This window comes from Tiliqua scincoides, chromosome 2 (genome assembly GCF_035046505.1).
Source record: "Tiliqua scincoides isolate rTilSci1 chromosome 2, rTilSci1.hap2, whole genome shotgun sequence".
Taxonomy (NCBI): domain Eukaryota; kingdom Metazoa; phylum Chordata; class Lepidosauria; order Squamata; family Scincidae; genus Tiliqua; species Tiliqua scincoides.
Window position 1 is genome coordinate 234,890,779 of NC_089822.1, and position 25,521 is coordinate 234,916,299.

The 25,521-nt window shown below is 44.1% G+C and overlaps 2 pseudogenes; both read left to right on the forward strand.

Annotated features, from left to right (window-relative positions):
• Nucleotides 1-7,747: 7,747 nt before the first annotated feature.
• On the forward strand, nucleotides 7,748-7,866 carry LOC136642943 (5S ribosomal RNA; annotated as a pseudogene).
• Nucleotides 7,867-8,843: 977 nt separating this feature from the next.
• Nucleotides 8,844-8,961, forward strand: LOC136643136 (5S ribosomal RNA; annotated as a pseudogene).
• The last annotated feature ends 16,560 nt before the right edge of the window (nucleotides 8,962-25,521 follow it).

Sequence of the window (25,521 nt, forward strand, 5' to 3'; positions counted from 1 at the left end):
TTCGTGACTCGTGTGCTACTGGACTGTTTGCTTATCAAGTCTGCCTTGATCTGTATATACTGTACATAGTAAAGGACATTTGGTGGAGGACGTCTGCCGTGTGTCGTCTTCATTCCCGGGAGTACTGCGGTCTGGCCTTGGGAGATAGTCACGCTGAGCGTTGGGCTGCTAGCTCACTGCAACAGAGAGAGAGAGTTTTCAAAACTCAAATAATGGACTCCACTGAACAGGTCATAATTATCCAGCAGAGAGCCATAGCTAAAGCAGAACCTGAGGGGCACCTGCCCTGGGCACTACACTAAGCAGGGGTGCATGACGACTCCTGGACTCTGCTCTAGCTACAGTGGCTTAGCACACTCTGTTTCTCCACTTGTGGAGGCTGTGAGCACTGACAGGAGACTCCACAGGAGAAAGAACAGGGCATGTGAAGTTGCTACAGCAAGCACCTCCTTCTCCAGGGAGAAGCTGGAGGTGCCCTGGAGGAGGAGTCACTGGCAGCTTCACATGCCCCATTCCTTCTCCTAAGGAGGCTCCTGCCAGTGCCTCTTCTGTAATTAGGGTGGAGCCTGAGGGCTGTTATGCGCCCCACTTGGTGTAGTGCCTAGGGGTGCCCTTCAGGCTGTGTCCTAGTTATGGCTTTGTGCTGGACCACCCCCTCTTCTGGGGAAAACTAGGAAGTGATGTCACATCATCACATGATGTAATTATGTCACTGCCCTTGGTTGCTCAGACAGTGTGTGATGGCTCTGATCCAGCACTCTGATCCACTAGACAGGAAGGTTCTGTGCTCCCAAAGTGGATCTCCACAAGGGAAAATGAAGAGTTCTGGGAAAATTGTCCTAACTCACAGAAAAACCCTTATGCAAACATTTCCAAGGCATCTTTCTCTGTATAAACAGAAGTGCTGTCCTCCTGCAGTGGCTGTCTGGGTGCCTTTAGCCTCCGTGTCATTTCAACATCAGCAGGCAGCTTCCTCACCTACTGGCCACCAATTATCAGCAAGTGACACGCTGCCAGTGCAGCTTTCGGAAATCTTTCACATTCACATTGCAAGGAAGGGACTGCAGAAAGAGCCTGACATGACTGCCAAGTGACTGCCTTCCCTCCCCCCCCTCTCTTGAGCTGCTCATCTCTGAAAATGGGGCAGAAAAAAAATGGTATGGAATACATCAGGGTGGCCAAACCGCAGCTCGTGAGTCACATGTGGCTCTTTGACACGTAATGCGTGGCTCTCAGAAATATGTTTGCTGAGCTCATTTTTGCATCACAGTTAATACAAAAAGATAAATAAAAAATTTCAAGTTTTTATAATTATTCACCGGGTATAAACTGAGAGCCCACTGGATTCAAACATAAGTTTAACGTTCATGATGAGTAAATATATGTAAGAATTTAAATGCTTCTTAAATATTGAGGCTCTCAAGCATCTGAAGTTTATTATATGTGGCTCTTACATTAAGCAAGTTTGGTCTGGAGCTTACTGAACTGAAGGGCCCTGGACAGGAAAAAATAAGCAAAACCTCACTTTCTGAAAGTTATCAGCACTGGTCATTTCAACACCTTGTTAGGCAGCAATTAAAATAGGAGAAAAAACTCTTAGGCCCTCCTGGAGTTCAAACTACTTCATTATAATCTCCAAGTCTTTTCTCCAATGTATATAGAAAATGTGAAACATGAAAAGATCCTTTCAGCCAGGGCACTGATTTCAACAAAAACATGAGAAGATATTCAGTGGAGAAAGATGTGGGCCCAATTAGCTCTGTTAATGGTAATGTAGAAGAGATGCACTTGAAATGATCACAAAGTGGCATATTTTAAAATACAAAGCTGGCCTGGAAAAAAACTAAGCAGAGTTTATTACCACACACGGTAGCAGTGCCCAGAGATCCAAATTTTTCTAAAAGAATTTCTTTTAAGTGCTGTATAAACTTGGAATTGTCAAGACAGCAGCACTTTCAGAACAGACACTCAAACTGCCTTCTACAGACCCTCTTATCTTTGACTCATCCTCAAGTTCTCTAAGTGATGGAAGGTGTTATCAGTAGAAGTTTAGCAGGAATGCTTACCTGAAACGTATGTTTCTGATCGGTCTGTACGGGTAAGTTAGAGTAAAGAAGAAATGTCCAAGCAAGTTAGAGTAAAGGAGAAAAAAAATGAAAGTCAAGCGGTTGGCTGAACTTAGCCGCATGCCGCAGATGTTCTCGGCACAGTAGATAAGAATGCATTTGAATGAACAGCCCTTTGTTCTCCAAAGGAGAGGGGGAAAAAATGATTTGTGATTTCAAAATCGGTCTGTGTTCCTTTTTAACACACAGGATCATTGCTTCAAGCTAAAAACCTTATATATGCATATAGGTATGTACAGGGCTTTTTTTGTAATAGAACACAAGGGAACGACGTTCCTGCCCCTTTTTTTCCCCACTAGCTCCACCCCCCCTTTTTTTTTTTGCACTAGGGTGGGATTTGAACCTCCGACCCTGTGCTCCACAGCCCAGCACTCTCTCCATTGGGCTATAGGAACTCCTGTAGTCAAAAGTGCTTTTTGCATTGCTAGTGAAGGCAGGATTCAAACCTCTGACCTTGTGTTCCACAGCCCAGCACCCTCTCCATTGGGATATAGGAATTCCTGTAGTCAAAGTGCTCAGAACTAATATATAAGGTCTTGTACCAAGCTGGTGGCCATCGGCAGCTCAAGTATTAGTTCCAAACACTTTGAGCCTAAGAGCTCCTATGGCTCAATTGCTAAAATGCTGGTATGAGGAATAAACTTTTTTTCTTTTCTTTTTTTTAGGTGGGGAGGTGCTCCATGGCTGCAAAATATAAAGGATGGTTGCCAGTTGCCAAAAGGGGGGCCAGTTGAGGCTGCAAAACTCCTCAAAGTTCACTCCTGGAGTGAGCCCCCTGCTGGAGGCTGTGGGTTAAGTCCTACCTGGGACTTAAAAAAAAAAAAAGCCTGCCTGGGACTGAACTTTGAGGAGTTTTGCAGCCTCAACTGGCTGCTTGAAGTGTGGCTGCTGTGCCCAAGACCTGCTGATGACCGAGGGTCTGCTGTAGTGGTGGGAGGCTGCTGGCAGGAGAGAGGACCTCTGCAGGTTGAACAGGCAAGCTACCCTGGAGGTGGGGTCCAGCAGGACTGCAGGGAAGAACCAGGGTCATTTGTTGGGGGAAAGAAGGGGAGCTAATTTGCTTAAAGTGGGCATAATTCTCCAGGCAGAGAATGGCCTTGGAATCAGGCAAAATGCCATAGAGGACCAGGCGTCTGAAAACACAGGACAAGAATGTATGACAAAACTTACTAAAAGCTACAAGAGGGGGCTACATTATAAAAGCGGGACCTATAAGAGCATAAAGGTTAAAAAAAAAACTATATATGCAGTATTATCTTCATTTCAGATGTCAAAAGGGTTTTGTGGCTCCCGAGGTGTTTTTTTCCTCTGGAAAATGGGTCCAAATGGCTCTTTAGTGTTTAAGGTTGCCGACCCCTGGTGTAGTCCCTCCACAGTGAGAGTGCTGGAGAAACCACATGATGCAACAGCATCAGTGAGGTCTGGCATGTTCAACAAAGACATTTGAAAGCCTTAATTCCAACCTGTAAATGACCTTACCACCTAGAAAAGGCAGACTTTGCTTCTGGATTCTACCAGGCAGTATCCTCTGAAGTTCCCATCACCTGCCTTGCTTAACCTGCAAAGTGGCACTATGTAGCAGAGGGTTTTTTTTTTTCCTTTTCCCTAGCTTAAAAGGACTACTGGCTCATAGAACTGTGTAGGCTATCTGGAAGAATTTGGGAATTGTGATGACAGTTGCTAGGCAACTGCTCCTATGCTTCCTTCTTTCTCACATAAAGATGGGGATAGAACCATGACCTGAAGAAACAGTGTTAAAACCTTAACTTAGATGTTCCCACACTTATCCTGGTCGCAGTGCCCTTAGTCTCTCAGGAATTCTTTCATGCCGCCTTGTCGCAGTGGCATCACACTGCAGGAGGACAAGATGGCCACCAGCACTCCCCCTATCTCTTGAGATCATGCAAAATCTTGTGAGATCCTGTAGGATCAAATGTGATTTTGCACAATCTCAGTCTGGCACCTCATGGGGGCACCCTGAGAGCTGGCACCCTAAGTGCACCATTTGGGAACCACTGCCTTAGCTGTATAATGGATTTGCCGTACTATTCTGAGTGAATCACGCTTTTTCACTGCAATCCTATACATGTTTACTGACATGCAAGTATCACTGATTTCAAAAGGATGTACTCCCAGGTAATGTGCATATTATCACGGCTGATTGCATTACAGTGCAATACTAGGCATGTCTATTCTAAAGTAAGCCCCATTAAGTTTAGTGGGACTTATTTCCAAGTAAGGATTGCAGATCTTGTCTTTATCATTTGAGAACTTCCAGCTCACAACTTGGGGAAAAAGGGGTACAAAACCAACCAGCCCTGACATCTTATTTTCACCCTGCTTATTTTGCTGCAGCAGCAGCAACAGATTCCTCCCAGTAACTTGGGGCTACCATCCCCCCCCAATACTCCTCCAAGCAACACTGTGAACTGATTTTGACAATGTGTTCCTGCTCAAAGAACACTACTCCTGCTGCCCAACTGTTAACAAACATGTGTCACAATAATAATAATAATAATAATAATAATAATAATAATAATAATAATAATAATAATAATAATAATAATATAGGTATTTCTATACCGCCTTTCTTGGTCCTCAGATTTCTCCTTAGACTTTATTCAAGGCGGTTTACATAGGCAGGCAATTTAAATCCTGTAGGGATTTTTACAATTTGAAAGGTTTCTATCTTTGAAAGGTTTCTATCTTTCAAGAAACCACAACACTCAGATGTTTCTATCTTGATCTGGCAACACATTCTGGCCTCCATCCTCCCACGCTCAGAGCAGATGGAATAACTTGGCTCAGCTTGTCAGCTGCTTCAAGGTCGTACGGTGCCGGTGGTCTTGAACTGGCGACCTTCAGATGTTATTTTCAGGCAAATGGAGGCTCAACTTTCTAGACCAGGCCTCCTGCCCATACGGCCCAGACCTGCCCAGACCATACTGCACTCATGTCCTGCCTCTCCCATTAGTTAATTATTGGCTGGGCGGCAGTGGCGTCACTAGCTTTTGTGTCACCAGGTGTGGAAGGCCAGCACATCATTGCTATGATGGACCTCCTCCCATGCAGTGGGCGGGACAATGTCCCAGGCAGTAGGCATGGTGATGTACCATTGCCCTACCCCCACAGTTTTTTGTTTTTTTTTTTGGTTACAACTTTTGATAGAATAGAGATATTTCAACAAAGTTTGTTTCATTGCATTTAGCACGAAATCTCACATCAAATGATATATAACATGATGGTATTATTCAAAACACCAGGATTAAAAAAAAAAAATTGGCCAGTAGTGGCGTCAAACCCCTCCCTGTGCATGTCACCTAGTGTGGCCCACACCCCCTGCACCTCCCTAGCGATGCCACTGCTGGGCGGTATCAGAAAAGTAGGGGCGGGGGCAGGACATGTGTGCAACATGACCACACATGTCTTTCATCAGGTAGGTTTGGTTCAGGAAGGAAAGTATAGTCTGAAGAGAAATCTGAGGATGAGAAAGGGGGAATGTAAATAAATAAATAAATAAATAAATAGTCCCATGGATACCAGCCCATTGATTCTGCCCATCTTGTTCAAGCTTTTTCAAGCTTGAACCAATCAGATGACCCACTTGGACAGTCCACCCCTGGAATTCTCAGTACTGGTGGCAGTGGTAGTGCCATCAGGGCAGCATGACCAGATACAATGGAGGACAGAGTGCCTATGCTTTTAACCATTGTATAGAAGAGGGAAGTTTGGCAGGTGCAGCTTTTTAAGCTCCTCTGTGGTGAACTGTACCTGCCAAAATCCCTCTTCTATACAATGGTTAAAAGTATAGGCACTGTGTATCTGGTTGTATCTGATATCCTGTATCTTCCAGGTTTCACAGTAGCATATGAGGAGCACAGTAGGAGTCTGGAGTTGGTTTGTTTTTTTGTCGTGGAAAGACAAAGGAACCAAGCTGGTATCAGGTGGCATTCCGGGCATCCCTGCTGGCACTGTACAACATGTCCGTAACTGTTTAACAACAACAACAACAACAAAAATTAACACAGCTTTCTCTTTTTCCCCACAATGCATATATGAGCACCCTGCTGATGTCAGCAACTGTTAACCTGCACATGCCCAATCTTGGAAGCTAAGCAGGGTCAGGCCTGGTTAGTACTTGGATGGGAGACCGCCTGGGAATACTGGGTGCTGTAGGCTTCTACCATAGTCTTTCGAGCCTGAAGGTTGTCAACCAACCATTTGCTGATGTCTTCATCTGATCTTCAACTGGAGCTTATCTTTATCTAGCCTAATATTTTCTGGCATGTACTCCCCATGTTATGCTGCATCCCACAACACACTTTGCTCTTTCTTCATGAGGAATTACAGACAGATCTGCAGAGCCTTTGCTATAAAAAGAAAGTAATATTAAGTGGGCACATCGTTACTGGAGCTGTTTAGCCTCCAGGCTCTTAGGGACATCTCTTCAGTGGAGCCACCCCCTGAGTAAATGTTCATACTCTTAGGCAGTTACTTATTAAATTCAAATTGAATGTTGAAGACTCCATTTGGGTTTCAGAGTCAACTTTTATAAAACATTAAAATAATGAAAAAAGATAAAATATTTTCTCCAAAATACAGTTCATGGCTGTCTCCTTGAGATTATGAAAACACCAACTAAATTTGTTTAAAAATATACACCATCCATCATGGGCACAGGGGAGGAGGAATTAATCTAATTCCTCTGGTTTTGCTTATTTCAATCTATTATTTATACCAACTTTCTAACCAACTTTATGTATTCTTTCTAACCAACTAACACGTTTCACTCAAAGGGCAGCATTCACAGTGTTGCACAACACCGGAACCATGGGATATCCACTAAAACTGAGAGAGTTGGAGCAGACCAAAGAAAATATTTATTTGCCCAGGGTGTAATTAATCTGTGGAACTCTTTGCCACAGGATGTGGTGATAGCACCCGGCCTAGATGTCTTTAACAGAGGATTGGACATATAGAGGTTACAAGCCATGATGGATATATGTGTAAGGTAGTAACTAGGCATGTCTATGCATGTGTAAGCCACACTGAGTTTAGCAGGACTTGATAGGAGTCATGAACCACTTGTTCATGGGCACATTTCCTTGCCCCTCTTCTCCAATGCCCCCAATCTCTGAGCTTCCCCAAATGATTCCTGAGTATTAATGGATCCCAGATATGGTTTTGGGAGGTTTCCAGGGCGGGGGGGGGGGGGTGATTGAACCCTGGAAACTGAGTATAAGCAGTGGAAACCAGGTGAAAGCAAGAAGTGGAAATTGTCTCTTGATCCACTTTCTCTGCCTTACACGTAATGTTAGAAACTTCTGCCATGGCTTCCATTAGTTTTTTCATTCTTAACTAAAAAGTTGCAAATGCTTTAGCCTTTCTTTTTAGGTAAGGCGATTCTGCCTCCCCTCATCATTTTTGTTGCCCTGTTATGCATTCTTCCAACTTTACTATATACTTTGTAAGATGGAACAGCCAGAAGGAACTGTACACAGGATTTAATGCATAGATATAGCATAGTTTTCGGTAAAGGCATCACAAAACTGCTCATTTTATTTTCAACCCCTTTCTTTACAATCCTTACCATGGAATTCACTTGGGGGGGGGAGCTACTGCACAGTGACTTTGTTACCCTGCACATGCCCAATCTTGTCTGATCTTGGAAGCTAAGCAGGGTCAGGCCTGGTTAGTACTTGGATGGGAGACCACCTGGAAATACCGGGTGCTGTAGGCTTATACCATAGTCTTTCGAGACTGAAGGTTGCCAACCATTTGTCTACCTTGACCCCAAGATCTATATTTTACTCAGTCACTCCAGATCCTATCAGTCTCTATTCAAAATTGGAATTTTTTTTTTTTTTGCCCCAGTGTGTGCAACATTACATTTATTAGTAATTAATTACATTTGCCATTTTGCTGGCCATTCACCCAGTTTAGAGACATCCTTTCGGAGTTCTTTATGATCTATTTAGGTCCACATCCTGAATTACGGGACCATCTCTCAGCTCACCCCAACTCCGGATTGTTTATGAAGAAGTTATATAGCCTTTAAAAAACACTTTAGGTGTTTTACAACATTCAGAAAATAGGTCTTGCCCAAATAGTTTACAATCTAAATGCAATACAAAATAATTACCAAATTCAATAACACATTTTGCTGGAGGAGAACTGGAAAAAAAATGCTATTTATTGTTTTCTTTCACAATTAATATAAGCTTTAATAAAAATTCAAATCATTTCAAAATGTCAGCATTCAGTTGTTTCAAAGGGATACAGTATTTGTGGGTTTTTCTTTTTTTTTTTTTTTTTTTGCAGATTTAAAAAAAAAAAGGTCATCAGAATGATTTGTGTCAGGACAGCAAAGAATATACGTTTATTTGATTCTTAATGCAGAAACCCAGAAAGCTACAATAACACCATGCAGCATTCAGACCACAAATGATTCCTACAGAAGCAGGGAAGGAAGATCATAGATGAGCATCTCAGTATGGAGCATCATTAAGGGCTTCTCTCAGATGTTTGGGATTAAGTATGTCACCAATCAACAAGATGGTTTTCGAGCAACAGTCTCAGATCTATTTCCATAGAAGAAGAAAACTCCAGCAACCTAGAATATTCCTAAGAGAGCTAGAAGACCAGAAGGAGATATGTTTGTGATTCAAATTCCCCTAGGTATTTCATCATTGCAACCTCAGGGACAGGAATTGTGAAAGCTACAGTCTGTTACCCTGCACATGCCCAATCTTGTCTGATCTTGGAAGCTAAGCAGGGTCAGGCCTGGTTAGTACTTGGATGGGAGACCGCCTGGGAATACCGGGTGCTGTAGGCTTATACCATAGTCTTTCAAGACTGAAGGTTGCCAACCTTCAGTCCTTCGAGACTGAAGGTTGCCAACCTTCTGCACTTCCTCATCCTGCGAGAAGTTCCAGGGACAATGTTGCTTAAGTTTCAGTTTTCTTTAGAAACTTATGAGTATTTTTTGTTTTGTTTTTCTTTGTAATGCTTGCAATTATACAAGCAATTGAGGGGAAGCAGTGAAGGAGATCATAGTCTGGGGACTTCTTCCACAGCAAGAGCAGTTATGTCAGCATCAGGAGCACTCAAGAATCAAACTGAAAAATTTGCCTAGGGGCATATGATACTGTCTAGGCTACAGTTTCCAAACACCTTACCTTCATGGCCCACCTCTTCATTGATGGTGAGTAACAGGCCCTCTGAGACCAGGAAGCTTCAGGGCAATATGGTGTGTGACCCGGAAGTAACTTCTGGGTCATGCCGGCACACAACCTACATCACTGGCTGCATCACACTACATTTCTCAAACTTTAATTCTGTTCTAAATATCTTTTGAGCAGCTTGTATGAGCAGAAGACCTATACACAATGACATCTCAGATTTCTATTCATTCTTTTTTTTAGTAATGCTAAACATGTATATAGCACTTTTAATTTTAAGATAAGAGATAATGACCTTTCCAAGACTACACAGTGATTTGTAGTGGGATGGAACTTGCACAAGGTCTCCAGTAACCAATCCCCAGTGCAAACAGTTCACACCCACCCAGCTGATTAGAATAAGCCCCATATCAACTATACTGGTAATTGCCACCTAGGCCTCGGTTGAAACACTTCAATTAGTCACATCATTTATGAATCTAACATTTATTTCCTCATTGCACTTCTTCTTTTCTCTAGTCAATCAATTCTTCTAACAGTACATAAAGCCTAATCATTACTCCTAAGACTCCCTAGTCATTAGGTACCGTGATGACATGCAGCTCAGTACATCTCACTTAGTGCTCTTTAAATGCCAAGATTCATGATGAACTTGAAACAAATGTGTAGTACTTATAGTTAGTAGAAGTCAATGAGCTCAAACTATTCTCAGATAAATTGTGCAGCGAGTACCTGCACATGATTAGCTTGATGAGTACCATGAACACAACCACTACCATCTGTTTTACTACACTGCAATAAACACAAAGCTCTGTTACATTCGTGTGCTGGAAGTGTGCCAAAGGAAAAATATTGTCATACGTCACCATCAAGGAAGTTATTGTCCAATGCATCTCCAAGCTGAGTTTAATGACATACTTCCCTTCATTAAATATATGTTCCAGTATGCCGGAGGCATTACTTTAACTGTTCCATAGTAACATCAGGAAATATTTGCTATGATTCTCAGACTTCAAAGATGGATTCTTCTAGGCTTCTTTTGCTGTGTTTGAAGTTTCTGACTATGGGTCCCATTGAAGAACAGAAGTAAAAACACACATGCTAGTTCAGGGGTTCCCAGTGTGTGTGTCACAATACCTTACGGCATTGTGGTACACTCAAAGAGATGCCCTGGTATGTCCCCAGTGTTCCCTCCTACCTTTTCTCCAGGGTGCTGCCATCTTGGATCTTGCAAAATCTTGTGAGATCCAAGATGGCAGTGACCAAATCTCACAATTTGGTGCTGCCATCTTGGATCTCGTAAGATTTTGTGAGATCCAAGATGGTGGTGCCTGGCTGAGCCCGGTTGAGCCAGATAAAGCTGTAGGGGCATCATGACCTAGTTTCCCCATTCCTTTTGAGGTTCAACGATAGCCTCCAAAGTTGAAGGTAGGGGTGGCCAGACCACAGGGCTGCCGAAACAGGAGACAGCACTGGCGGCGGTGACCCTGCAATCTGGCCACCCCCTCCCTTCTCCTTTGGAGGCTCCTGTATAGCCTCCAAAGGAAGGGACAGGGATGACCAGGTCACTTGCCACCAGCATCTCTTCCTAGGAAGCTGAACCAAGCAGGGATGTTGCAGCATTGTGATGTCATTGCCTCAGGCTCCACTGCTTCCAGCGACATCATTGCTGAAACAGGTGGGTGACCCTCCACTAATCTGCTGCCTGAGGTGACTGGATGACCTGGCTGCCATTTTAGTGGACACAAATAGTAGAAGCTGATGTAAAGCCACTCTCCCCATCAGGAAAGACCAAAGAAACAGGATTAAGCAATAGGTTTTGTGCTTCAGCTGTTACAATTCAAGCCACTGCATTTTCAAAAAACCATGTAACCTTTAAGAGAAGAGCTGAAGATGTCAGTTGCTCATAGGCTACCCTTAAAAGATTGCTCTAAAAAGTTATTTGCTGTAGCAACAGGTATATATACATCTCTTTCCAATTGCTAAGGCACACCGTATGTTTGGAATCTACTGCTACAGCAGAGGATCAGCTACTTTACATAAATATCCTTACCAGCCTTATCCTAATGCGTTTCGATCCATATTTCAAGAGGGGTGCAGGCAATGATATTTGTGTAGCTGTTCTGCCCGATCTGCTGACTTCTTTGCATGCCCCTGATAAATTCTTTTAATTTCAAGATTTAATTTTCAACCACTCCTCCCCTAACAAAATTGTTAATGTCATCTGTATCCCTAGGGAATAGGGAGGGGGAAAAAGGGAGGTTGCTCGTGCCAGTGTTATCTCTTTCCCTTCACGAAGCAAAAAAAGACTGTTCACAGATTGATAGCTATTGCTTATATCATTATTTTATTATACACAATGTGGAAAATATTAAATAGATCAATAGAAGAATGAAGCTGATCTCTGTGGAGCAAGAACACTGCAGAGGGAAGGAAGAATTATAGGGAGAAACAAATTAAATTTACACATTTCAGATAATCAGGCATGTGGTTTACCCTCTGTGGGTTCCCTAATCTCGCTTTTCTTAATTACATTCTTTGTAAGATGCATTGTTTCACTTTCCCCCCCATGGACTCCTTTTTTGTTGGGGGAGTATGTCATGTAATTGCTAAGCTCCTGGCATTATTTCTGTTTTTATTATGAAATGTCAAGATTCTGAAAAGGAAAATTTCATGCACTATATAATGTCAATCATCTGTCTTTATGAGATGGAACGGCATTCACTTGGTTCAGAATGTTCTTTTTTTAAAAAAAGGGGGGGAAGAAGGGAAGACATGCACTCCATTCATGTAAGTCATTTTTAAAATGCCAGCTCGGCCTGTTCCTGCCAGCGGAACTTACAATTGTGACCAGTTTTTAGATGGTGTGCTTCAGGGTGTCAGCAATTTTTTTTTGAAATATATATTTTTTTAAAGCACACCAACTGATGTCGGATGCAGGGGTATCAAGGCACAGCAGGATGGACCACCGTACCCAAATTTGGGCCTTGTGGGAGTAGCTGAAAGCAGAACTACTAGAAGCATCTGGTAATGCTAAAGCCTGGAATAAGTAGAAAATAAGATACTGAGTTTACAATCCTATATGCTCTTACCTGGGAGTACATCTTATCCCAATGGGATTTGCTTCTGAGTAGACATGCATGCTATGAAAGCACCAGGTGCAATCCCTATCGTAGCAAGGGTGGATCAAAGGCAAGTCTAAGGCCAGAAAAGGTACATCTTGTCACTGACAGGCACACAAGGTCTAACAGCTTGTCCTATCTGGTTTATTAGTGCACAAAGCCTTTGTTGTCTGGTATGACTAGACTTCCTGAAGTTCCTCCCTTTGGCCAGAATTAGATTGTCCCTTCTGGCCAGATCAGATTTTGAATATTTATATCTGGTCTGGTCACACACATTCTCTATATAGTAAGATCTCATCAGTGGTGTAGCTAGGTCAGTTGACACCCGGGACCCATAAATGTTTGTCACCCCATATGACATAATAAAATTAATTTTTCAAGTGATGTCATGGCTGGAAGTGACATCATCAAGCAAATTAAAATCAATAATTTTAAATAATAAAATTAAAGAAAAACAATTAAAGGGAAACTAGCTCTGAATCAACAAGTGAATTTTCTCTGTAGCCTGCCTGCAACAACACCCCCACAAAAAAATCAGTGAGATTTTCAGATACATCTGTGAGGCTTACTGCCTGGCCAGTGCCCGTGCTAGCCCAGTGCTGGCTGGCGCTGAGCTAGCACCGGGTGGGCACACGTCCTCCGCTGCTCAGCGGTCTCACGGGCCGCTGAGCCATGGCACAGTAAGTGGAGGCGGGGAGGGGGGATGGGGAGGAGGCGTTCCGGGGAGGGGGAAGGCATGGGGAGGGCGGAGACAGGGCAGGCAGGAGGCGTGACAAGGAGGCGGGGGTGGAGAGAGGGCAGGCGGAGGCGTGCTAGGGGGAGGGAGCAGGGAGTCAGGAGGTGGGTCCAGAGGAGCTCAGTGTTGGAGGAAATTAAAAATAGTTATCCTCTTTGGGGGGGAAGCAGAGTAGTTTAATCAGCAGACCCCCCCTTTTGGGTATCACCCCAGGGAACGTCCTTTAGCTGGCTGACTGCTAGTCAATAAAAAAAGACAAAGAGACAATGGCTCGTTAATGCTTCAAAAAGAAGTTATTTACTTACAGTTCCATTGAGTTAAAGGACGTTCCCTGGGGTGATACCCAAAAGGGGGGGTCTGCTGTATATTTACAGCATCTGATTAGGATCAGAGGTTCAGCTAACACTTAGAGATAGCAAGGCCCTAGAGCTGCCTCGCCCTGCATGCCTTGTGCTCAAGATGGCCTGGGCATCAGAGCCCTGGTGTGTGCATCGTAACAGGCTCGTGGTCAGAGGACAAGAGGAAGTGCTCAGAGGAGAAGGAAGGATAAAGGGTTAGGGCCACACCCCACAAGGATCACAGAGAGAACAGGTAGAAAGGTCAGAGTCACTGGGCCATAGCTTGACCCCTTCTGGATAGCATCCTGCCCCCTCTGGCAGCAGATAGAGTTGCATCAACTCCAACACTCAGCTCCACCAGATCCTGACTGTTCTTGTAGGGCTTGGCGCCCTACACGAACGCTTTTACTTTACTGCTAACCTTTTGGTTGGCAGTAAAGTGAGTAGCCCTATTGCGGGGCTGCTTCCCTTACCCAGGGAAGGGGCCAAATTCCCCTTCTCCCGAGGCGCTGCCCGTGGCAGGCTGAGGTGTGCAGGGTGCAGCAGCTGCCGTTCTGGGTGCCGCTGCAACCACACACCCTGGGCAGCTCAGGATTGGGCTATAAGAGTGCAATCCTAGCCTTGTGTTAGGCTGACACAAGTCCCTTGTACCAACGTAGGAGAGTTGCAAATGTGCCGTAAAGCACATTTGCACCTTCTCATGAGTTGGCTTTGCCAGCAAAAGGACATGTGCGGGCCCCTGAAGGCTGCATCCAGGCTCTCAGCAACACGGGGAGGGAAGGTTGCATTGGCCAAGCTCGGTCAATGCAGGGGTCTGGGGTGGGTGGGGAAGAGGCAGGGAAGAGGCGGGAGGGAAGCGTTTCAAGGAAGGGGGAGGGCGGGTGGAGGGCATCCCAGGGGGTGGACGGGCAGGCAGACAGGTGGGCAGGGAGAGGGAGGCAGGGCTGGGTACCAGCAGTTATGCCAGATCCGAACCCCGTTCCCTGAGCAATGTGGAACAGCTTCAAGTAGCTCTGTTCTCCTTGGACTTGTGCCAGCTCCTGAGGTGATGCAGGTCCAAGGAGACCCATTGCGGCTGTGGTGGCTTACCTAGGCGTAAGGGGGACTGTCCTCTTGTCTCCGGCTGAGCCAATTCTGGCCCCAATCTTCTACTGGATACAACGCAGGCCTCCTGGCCTGCCTGTTCCAGCACAACATAGGATTGTGCTGTAAAAGAGAAAAATTTGCCTTACCAGCTCAAGCCTCTATTTTATTCTTTTTATGGGGCTGCCTTCTGGAGCATTTGTTGAGCTTTATGTTCATCAGATCGGGACCATTCTGGTGGCCTCGCATTCCCCTTTGCCTGATCTGACCACGAGTACTCATGAGTAAATGTTTTGCTTTTCATCAGGCTTAATACATTTGTCAGCTTAGAGTGAGGGACTTCCTTCTCGGGTGTTTTTGGGGGGGCTGCGTTCATCGGATCGGGACCATTCTGGTGTCGCTGGATTCCTCTCAACCTGCCTTTCTGATGGATTAAGGCAAATTTACCTACTCGCAAGTGAATGCGCCATATGGCTCAGTTTCACTTTCCATAGGACTCCACGCATTTTTTGTTTTCTGGTTTTTTGGCTGTAACTTTTGATAGAATGGAGATATTTCACTCTGGTTTTTTCGATTGCATTCTGCTGTAAACTCCACATCCAACGGTTTTATAGTATGACCATATTATTCCTAGAAAACATGATTTTAGTGATTTTCGTCACTGGTGGTGTTACCCCCGACTGGTACCTAGGGCGGCCAACCCCCTCCGCCCCTCACTAGCTATGCCACTGGACCTCATACTCCTATTAAAAGATTTTTTATCTAAGTGTATCATGAAAATTCCATGTGGCTTCAGTTTGACACTAATTGATTCATTGACCTTCTCCAACTCCCTAGTACCAATGCAGCTGTAACAAGTAAAAATAAAAATCAAATCAGTTGTGATGCTAGGGGGATACGGACCACTCACCATGACACACTCAGGGTGTGACACTTCTACAAGCCACAATTATGAAAATCTTGGTATTTTTTAATAATACCATTATGTAATATTTCATTCAATGTGCAATTTACTGCATAATGCAGTGAAATAAACCATGGTGAAATATCAATATTATATCAAAAGTTATTGCCGAAAAACCAGAAATGGAAAACATAACTGTCTTATGTAACAAAAAATGGGTTTCTGAAACTCGGAATTGACCAGAGTTTGATTGAATGAGACTGATTATAAGAACAAAAGAACAGCCCCACTGGATCAGGACATCGGCCCATCTAGTCCAGCTTCCTGTATCTCACAGCAGCCCACCAAATGCCCCAGGGGGCACACCAGATAACAAGAGACCTCATCCTGGTGCCCTCCCTTGCATCTAGCATTCTGACATAGCCCATTTCTAAAAACAAGAGGTTGCACATACACATCATGGCTTGTAACCAGTAATGGATTTTTTCTCCAGAAACTTGTCCAATCCCCTTTTAAAGGCATCCAGGCCAGATGCCATCAATACATCCTGTGGCAAGGAGTTTCACAGACCAACCACACACTGAGTAAAGAAATATTTTCTTTTGTCTGTCATAACTCTCCCAACACTCAATTTTAGTGGATGTCCCCTGGTTCTGGTGTTATGTGAGCCGCCCTGGGTCCCTTTAGGGAGAAGGGCGGGATATAAATAAAGTTTATTATTATTATTTATTATGTGAGAGTGTAAAGAGCATCTCTCTATCCACTTTATCCTTCACATACATAATTTTGTATGTCTCAATCATGTCCCCCCTCAGGCACCTCTTTTTTAGGCTGAAGAGGCCCAAACGCCATAGCCTTTCCTCATAAGGAAGGTGCCCCAGCCCAGTAATCATCTTAGTCACTCTCTTTTGCACCTTTTCCATTTCCACTATATCCTTTTTGAGATGTGGCGCCCAGAACTGGACACAATACTCCAGGTGTAGCCTTACCATCGACTTGTACAATGGCATTATAATATTAGCTGTTTTGTTCTCAATACCTTTTCTAATGATACCAAGCATAGAATTGGCCTTCTTTACTGCCGCCGCACATTGGGTTGACACTTTCATTTACCTATCCACCACCACCCCGAGATCTCTCTCCTGATCTGTCACAGACAGCTCAGAACCCATCAGCCTATATCTAAAGTTTTGATTTTTTGCCCCAATGTGCATGACTTTACACTTACTGACATTGAAACGCATCTGCCATTTTGCTGCCCATTCTGCCAGTTTGGAGAAATTCCTCTGGAGCTCCTCATAAACACTTCTGGTCTTCACCACTCAGAAAAGTTTGGAGTCGTCTGCAAACTTAGCCACCTCACTGCTCAACCCTGTCTCCAGGTCATTTATGAAGAGGTTGAAGAGCACTAGTCCCAGGACAGAACCTTAGGGCACACCGCTTTTCACCTCTCTCCATTGTGAAAATTGCCCATTGACACCCACTCTCTGTTTCCTGGTCTTCAACCAGGTCTCAATTCACGAGAGGACCTGCCCTCTAATTCCCTGACTCTGGAGCTTTTTCAGTAGCCTTTGGTGAGGGATCATGTCAAATACCTTCTGAAAGTCCAGGTATATAATGTTCACAGATTCTCCCGCATCCACATGTCTGTTGACTTTTTCAAAGAATTCTATAAGGTTTGTGAGGCAAGACTGACCCTTACAGAAGCCATGCTGACTCTCCCTCAGCAAGGCTTGTTTGTCTGTGTGTTTTGATATTTTCTTTGATGAGAAATTCCACCATCTACCCCAGTATGGATGTTAGGCTGACCGGCCTATATTTCCTGGGTCCCCCCTCCTTCTCTTTTTAAAGATCGGTGTGACATTTGCTATCCTCCAATCTTCTGGCACCGTGGCCGTTTTGAGGGACAAGTTGCATATTTTAGTCAGGAGATCTGCAACTTCATTCTTCAATTCCTTAATAACTCTTGGGTGGACGCCATCAGGGCCCAGTGACTTATTGATCTTTAATTTATCAATGAGGTCTGAAACTTCTTCTCTTTTAACCTCTATCTGACTTAACTCCTCGGTCAGGAGGGGCCGTTCGGGCAGCGGTATCTGCCCAAGGTCTTCTGCCGTGAAGACAGATGCAAAGGACTCATTTAATTTTCTGCCATCTCTAAGTCTACTTTTATTTCCCCTTTCCCTCCCTCACCGTCCAGAGGGCCAACCACTTCTCTGGTGGGTTTCCTGCTTCTAACATATTTCAAGAAGCTTTTACTATTCCCCTTAATGTTGCTGGCCATGCGTTCCTCATAGTCTCTCTTGCCCTCCCATACCACCTTCTTACATTTCTTTTGCCACAGTTTATGCTCCTTTTTATTCTCCTCATTAGGGCAAGACTTCCATTTACCGAAGGAAGCTTCATTGCCCTTTACACAACTTGGCTCGTTAGCCATGCAGGTACCCTCTTGGATTTAGTGGAGCCCTTCTTTCTTTGTGGTATACACCTCTGCTGGGCCTCTATTACTGTTGTTTTAAGCAGCCTCCATGCACTCTGGAGAGATTGGTCTCTTTTTACCTTCCCTTTCAACCTAATTCTAATCAGCCTCCTGATTTGAGGGAAGTCCACTCACCAGAAGTCAAGGATTTTTGTGACAGATTTGCCCGGTATTCTTCCCCCAACCTGCAATTGCTCTGAGAACCAATGAGGTGTTGTTATGACACAGCAGGGATCCAATAGGTTTTTAGTATGAGTCAGCTCTCATTTCCATGTATCAGAGCTAATGCTGGTTTTTTGTGGGTTACTGATTTGTTGGGTGACCTGTACTGTTGAATGAATGAATGAATGAATGAATGAAGTTAATGGGGGTTACACCAACCCTTGTGATGACACTGCATTTAGGTTGCACGTATGATATTGTAATTTATTCTGTATGGTCTGGTATGGGAGGAGGTCAATTAAACAGGTGACACTATGAGCTCTCCCACTGGGTGATGCAAACCCTAGTGACAACATTGAATCAGAGGCAACAAAGCCTTTGGGCACAACTAAATCATTGCCGTTTCAGAGGACTACTCTCTCTTTATTCTTCAGTGACTCTTAACTACTTGGACAAAACATGGAAAAGAATTCCATTCAGTTAATATATGCCCAAAGGGAGTAATGGCTAGCCATAAGCCACCTTGTGATAAAATCAGAAGGATTTTTCTTGTACAGGTTAAAAATTCACAGTTATATCAACAATAGGAAATAATTCTTCAAAGCGAGTTGTCTTCAAAGATTTCACTTTGCTGGAGGGTACTGTCTAAGTGTGCGTCTACCTGGAGAGACTGAAGTCAGAAGTCATTCCGTTGAGATACAAGCATCTGATTTGACACTCATTTACATAGGTTTTATCTCAGTGTGACTCTACAGGCTCCTGCCTCTGGGATTTGGGAGGAATTAACAGAACTCTGACTCATTGACATTGCTTGTAAGATGTTTGACTCTTCTGTTGAAATCCAGAATGCAAGATTTTTGGCTTGTATTTCTCCAGCACTTAATAAATCCTTTCCCAATAACAATGCACTGCAAATAAATAAAATGTAAACATCTATTATTTTTCTTTTCTGCGTACATGCTATTTTGGCACTTCGGTGACTTACGTGGAAGAGTTGAGAATGAGTAACAGCCATTCTTAATTTGAATGATTGCTAATGCAGTCTTATAAAACCATATTGTCGGCTGTCAATCACTATTTTTTCCCCAAATTGAAATATATGAACAGCTTTGTTGGATTAAACCAAGGTCCATCGATATTCTATTTCCAGCACCAACCAGCCAGATGCCTCTGGGTGTTCACAGGCAAGCTGTCACGGTAACAGCCTTTCTCCTGCAGGAGGCTTTCACACATAAATTGTCTGCATATATGGAAGCCAACTCAGGTAGATGGTAGGATTCCCAAAGGCCAAGGTCTGTGGGAGCTATTCATAGAAACAGGGCTATGCTGATGAGCTGCAATATCCTCTCTGACTGTCAACTGGGTGATGATCAGACATGATGATCCATGAAACGTTTTGGACAATCTCCCCGAACACATATGTGCATATACATGTACGTGGTCCTGAATGCATGCAATGAAAGCACATAACATAGGCCAGATTTGTATGGTAATTGATCAGGCTGGTGTCAAGGAGGTAACAGGCCCACAAGCTAATTATTCCTTGTGGCATCCCTCCTCCCCTCTCTGGCTTGGAGAAGACTCCTAGAAAATTCCACAAACCGCTGCACCTCACCTGTAGTTGAACTTTTTCAGATCTGCAAATAATGCCACCATCTCAGGTTCTACCTGGCTTTTAGATAGCCAGGACCACTTGGGGTCACCCAAAAGGATAGACAGTCTCCACCAAGGATAGACACAAGGATCATCTGCAAACAGTAGAGTGGTCCAGGATTAACTCATCCCATGAAAAATTCTATGTTAGTCTATAGCCAGAAACTCTATATGACATTTGGCCATCAGCCTCCAAATCATGCAGTCTTTTTCTACCTAACTTGATGTGCTTGAGGATTGCACACTTATGCTAAGAATTCCTAGGAAATTCTGAGTTGTCTCCACCCAAGGTACCAAAGACCTGCTACCCAAGTCAACCAGGTTCTTTCTGCTACCTTTCATTTTCCTCTCTATGTCTTCCCCACTGACCCCAGAAAAGCTGAGGCTCAATATCCTGAGCAGCTTTGCAAATCCTCCTTATCACCCCACTAGAAAATACCTTGACGCCTTTGCTTGTGTCCCATTTCTGAACCCAACCTGAACCTCTCTCTGGAGATCGAAGATCTTGGATAACTAGCTCCCACAGCATCTGCATTGAGCAGTAGAAGGCTATTAAGCTATTTCCTTCAAATGAACTGCAGCCCATTAGCAAAATATCTTACAATCTCCCCTTGAGTCTGCCTGTCTTCTGGAAACCCTCTCTGAAGTCTTCTTACTACTTCAGCTTGTGAGTATATGGGTTTCCCCTTCTCCTTTAGGCCATTTTCTATGCCATTTGACCCTAGCAACTAAGGGCGTAGTCCTTACCCACCTTCTAGCACTGGCATAAGGGCAATGCAGCTCCAAGGGAAGGGAACAAACATTCTCTTACTTTGAGGAGGGTACCGTGAGTGCCATCCAGCTGCAGGATGGAAAGTGGTTTAGGATTTGGGCCTAATGCTGTTTTGATGTGTATGACTTAGGGCGCAATCCTAACTCACTTTCCGGCACCGACATAAGGGCAATGAAGCTCGCATGGCAGGAAACAAGCATTCCTTTATTTTGAGGAGGCCTCTGTGTGTCCCGTCCCCCCCCCCCAACTGCAGGATGCAGCACACGTCCCATTGGCACAGCTATGCCAGTGTTGGAAAGCGGGTTAGGATTTGGGCTTTAGCCTGCAATCCTATCTATACTTACAAGGGAGTAAGCCCCACTGGCTGCAGTGGGACTTACTTCTGAGTAGATACGCATAGGATTGGGCTTTTAGATATTTGAGTGCATGTTGCTCTCACTTCCCCTCCCTCTTATTGTACACTTAGCATCACAATTAATCAAACTACATTTGTATCTGTCTTTTGTCTTTTTTAAAAATGCCAGTTTTCATTGAAGTCTTCACAGCCAATTGCAAAAACATGCCTGCATGCATGTTTGGTTCCCCCATGTGTGCATGTTATTATATATGTGCTAGATGGAGGAATGACTTGACTAAGAACGAGGAAGCTTTATAAGGCTAACACATCATTGGTGCCAGATGTCCATGCAATTTTAACATCACAGCTTCCAAAATCAAATGTATATAGCATGTGAGAGGATCTCAGGCAGCTGCATTTATATATTTAAATTTATAAATTTATTTATATATATAAATGTATATAGCATGTGAGAGGATCTCAGCAGCTCAGGCATTCTAATCATACACATGGAACAGTCAAGATAGACTGTCTTTGCACCACATTATCCTAGAGTCCTTTCCACAACTCAGGTCTGGTCACAGAAGGAACGTATATTGTAGCCAAGGCCCCACTGCTGCCCTCACATCTTGCTGCTTCCTACCCCCCCTGCAATCCACATTCTGCAGTGTCTGCTATCACTCCTGGAAGGTTGCCTTCCACGCAACCCACACATCTAAAACTGAAAATCTGTTTATAAATCTATGTTAATAAAAGCAAGTCAATTCCACCCAGCCTGCAATTAATTAAGGTAAGCAGAGCATTTGGCAGTCTTTAGATCTAAATGTGCCGTCATGTGTAAAAATTATTATTAGGGTGGGGGGAAAGCAAATCAATTCTCGGAATCCTGTGTCACAGGCAACAATAATCTTTAATCTATTTTCTCCCAAATAATAGTCAGCAGCTGTCCCTACAATGTTTAAATTAGTCCTTGTCCAATATTGTCTCTGCTTAATATGGAGATTTCTTGCTGTTGACTGGAGGAAGTGCCCTAGCCTCTGCTCTGCCTAGGCCACTGCTAATATAATTAGCCTGATTCTCACTTCTGCAATAGACGAGTGGCCTTTCAGGTAACTGCATTTTCTCATGTAAACCTGATTGCATCTATTTGCCTCTGGCAGCTCAATCATATTCTTTCACCGAACTACTGGCCTCTCTTAATCTTTCATGTAACAGCCATTTGAAACGTACCAACGCATAATTGCTTATAGCCTTTTATCAAAGTGAAGGAGCTTTAGAATATCCTTCAGGTGCAAAATGTTGGAACCCAGCTATGGCATCATTTACATGGGTTCTCTGTTTCTGGTCTCAGTTCAAAGTACCAAATTATCCAGAGGTCTGTGTGGTTGAAGATCTGGGTACCCCCACCTTCACCCACATGTGCTTCTCACACACTTTGATCACCTGAGGCTCTGTATGTGTGCCCTTGATGTCTGATGGGTGGCAGCTTTCCTCTGACAGCAGGACCCAGTGCTTAGCACCAGGTTGCAGGAAGCTCTGCAGCAAAACACTGCAGCTGAGTGGGAAGGGTATGTTGGGCCTCTGCACCTCCTCCCCAAACTTATTGGTGGAATGTGGTAGGCAACAAGGCTTCCTGCTGTCCCCCCAAGTGGATGTGAGCATCCCCTAAAGGCCCTGTGATTATGTCATGATGGTACTCCCACTTGTAGTGTCGGGGGCAGCAGTAGTGAAAATCAGCCAGCTCACACCACCTTTGTAAAGGGCCCAATGCTAACCAACTTTCCAGCACCAATGCAGCCTGAGGTATTTCCTTACCTTGAGGATGCCCCTGCAACCACCCCCTACCGCAGGATGCAGTACACACTGTATTCGCATGGCTGCATCAGTTCTCGAAAGTTTGATAAGACTGGGCCTTTATTTTACTTGGCTTTTTGTTTGGGGTTTACTGGATTTCTGGATCTGTTGGTTTTTGTTGCAGATGTTGCTTATCCTTGTTTAGGTATCAACTTGTGTAATGGAAGATCAGAAGATCATCAGGTGTGCTGTGGTGTTGACAGTGATTCCATGCTTTGACAGCTGGTTGACAGCTCTGGGAAGGGCAGGGCTGGCTCCACAGCTGTAATCAATCAAGGCCAATGGAGACTCTGATGGACACCTGAGCTTCATTTGTCCTTGATGGGACTTTGAATGGACATGGACTGAAGAGGTGCCTCACCTGAGCCTAATTTGGACTTAACAAGGGGCTAACAAGGTAGCTCACAGGTGAGTTGCATTTTGAATTATGAGACATCCAAGGATAAGAGGCAGCTTCAGAAGGAGACAGAGCTACCCTGACCCAGAGGGAGATGCTACCTGACCAGAGGGACCCCAGACCAAGAGCTACCTGATCCAGACCTATGGAAGAAGGGGACTGCCAGGACTCTGCTGGAGGACACAGAAAAGAGGACTGCCAGGACCCTGCTGAAGGAGACACTCTGCTGGCGAGGACACTACTGGAGAGGAGGGACTCTGCTGCAGAAGACTGGACTGGAAAGACTAGACTGTGCTTTGGAGACAGGATCGGACTTGGACTGGAGGCTTCAGACCTTTACCCACTAAGTGGAGTTTTGGGGAGGCAAAGCCTCTGAACAAGAGGACTTGCAGGGAGTGTATGTGTTTGTAGCAATAAATTCTTGTTAACTGTTCAACAGATAAGGAGTTCTGTTCATTTCTTTGCACACCACAGCTGTTGTTCTTGGAAAAGGAGGGTGTTAATTAGCCAAAAAGTGGGCATTATAAGGGAGTTGGAATATTTGGATGGGACAACTTGTATGATAATTTTCTATTACAGGTGTCCCCACATACAAAAGAGGTTCCATTACACGCTGTCCCCCACAGATATAGAAACTGCAGGTATGGGGAACCCTATATAAGTAATCTGGGTCGCAGTGGTTCAGTGGGTTAAACCACTGGGTCGACAAGCCTGTTGACCGCAAGATAATCCGTGTGGCAGGCTGAGCTCCCGCTGCTTATTCCAGCTCTTGCCAACCTAGCAGTTCGAAAGCATGTAAAACTGCGAGTAGATAAATAGGTACCACCTTGGTGGGAAGGTTACGGCATTCCATGTACTTAGGCGTGCCGGTCACATGACCACGGAAACTGTCTACGGACAATGCTGGCTCTTCAGCTTAGAAACGGAGATTAGCACTGCACCTGGTGTCAGAAACAATTAGGCCGGGGAGAACCTTTACCTTTACCCCCACATGCACCAATTACAGTACCTTTGTTTCTCTGTAGTAGTGCTTGTAGTGCAGGTGTTTCTTGCTTAACGTCAGTGGCAAACCTACCATTAACTGAAAGGGGCAAATGCCCTAGATGTGGAGCCTTGTGTGCCTCTAGGTCTGCACAGAAACCTCTCTGAGGCTCGTGACGCAGTTGGAAATGGTGCTTCTGGTTTGCTGGAAGCACAGTTTAAGACAACAGGAAAGCCTCAGCACGTTTCCCTCACGTGTCTCAGTTGTGTGAGACTCCATGGTGTTTTGGTGAGTGTGGGGGCAGATTTGCCTGTGGGGTGGTGGCGGCATTCCACAGGGGGCACCATCGTGGACCTTTGCCCCAGGGCACGGGGCTGCGGAGGTACGCCACTGCTTAACGTTCTTGCTTTACTGAAGAATCAGCCTGCATGCTACAGAGAGGAGACTAACTAAATGTTAACAGGAATGTCCTGCTTCCTGTTGTTCAGGTAATCTCCCTCTAGCTAAACGAATCTGTGGATACCAAATCCATGGATATGGAAGTATGCCTGTATATCTTTATTATCTTATTGTCGTATAGTTATGTTCTTATTATAAGATGTCTTCAGTTGCTCTAGGAAGCAAGGTGGGATACAAATAATAAACATAAATTACCTTCAAACTGAAACATCTAAGTGGAGACATCTTAAATATGGTGAGGCCTGAGACCCTGCTATTCCAAAAAACCTTTGGAATTCGGTAGGGTTTTTTTTAAGGGGACACTCGCTGGTTGTAGATTGGTACTAACTGATTTTAATTAATTATTTATTGTTTTTGTTTTTTTTCAACCAATGGTTTTTATTGCTGCTGTTTGCTGCTGGTTGGTTTTTAATGTGGTGTTTTTATGTATTTTATAGTTCTATGTATTTTTAATGTGCTGTGAGCTGCCTTGGGTGCCCAGTGGGGAGAAAGGTGGGATATAAATAGAGTAAATAAAATGAATAAATATGAAACGACAACCTTTAAGAAGTGTGTTACCAAGTTTCTTTTTCTGAAACATTCTCTTTTTCTTTTATCTGCCATTCCTAATTCATTTTGGTTTAAAAATTGAAAGTGCAAAGGAATGTATGCTGGGGGAGGGGTTAAAGAGTCAAATTTATATAGGCTTTGCCTATATTCCTTGCTCCTCCCTCTCTTTCTGACTCATGAAAGTTTCCAGAAACTACTTCACTCATTTTCTTTTCCCCAGTATTGCCATTTAATCAATACATTAGGTTTGAGAGGGGTATGTTCTTAATATAAATTGCAGAATTTGATATTCCCTACCAGAAAGAACTAAAAGACTCTCTAATTGGTATCCTTCTCTTCCAAATGTCAGATCTGACAGACACTTCCCATACCTCCTACAAAAGGTTT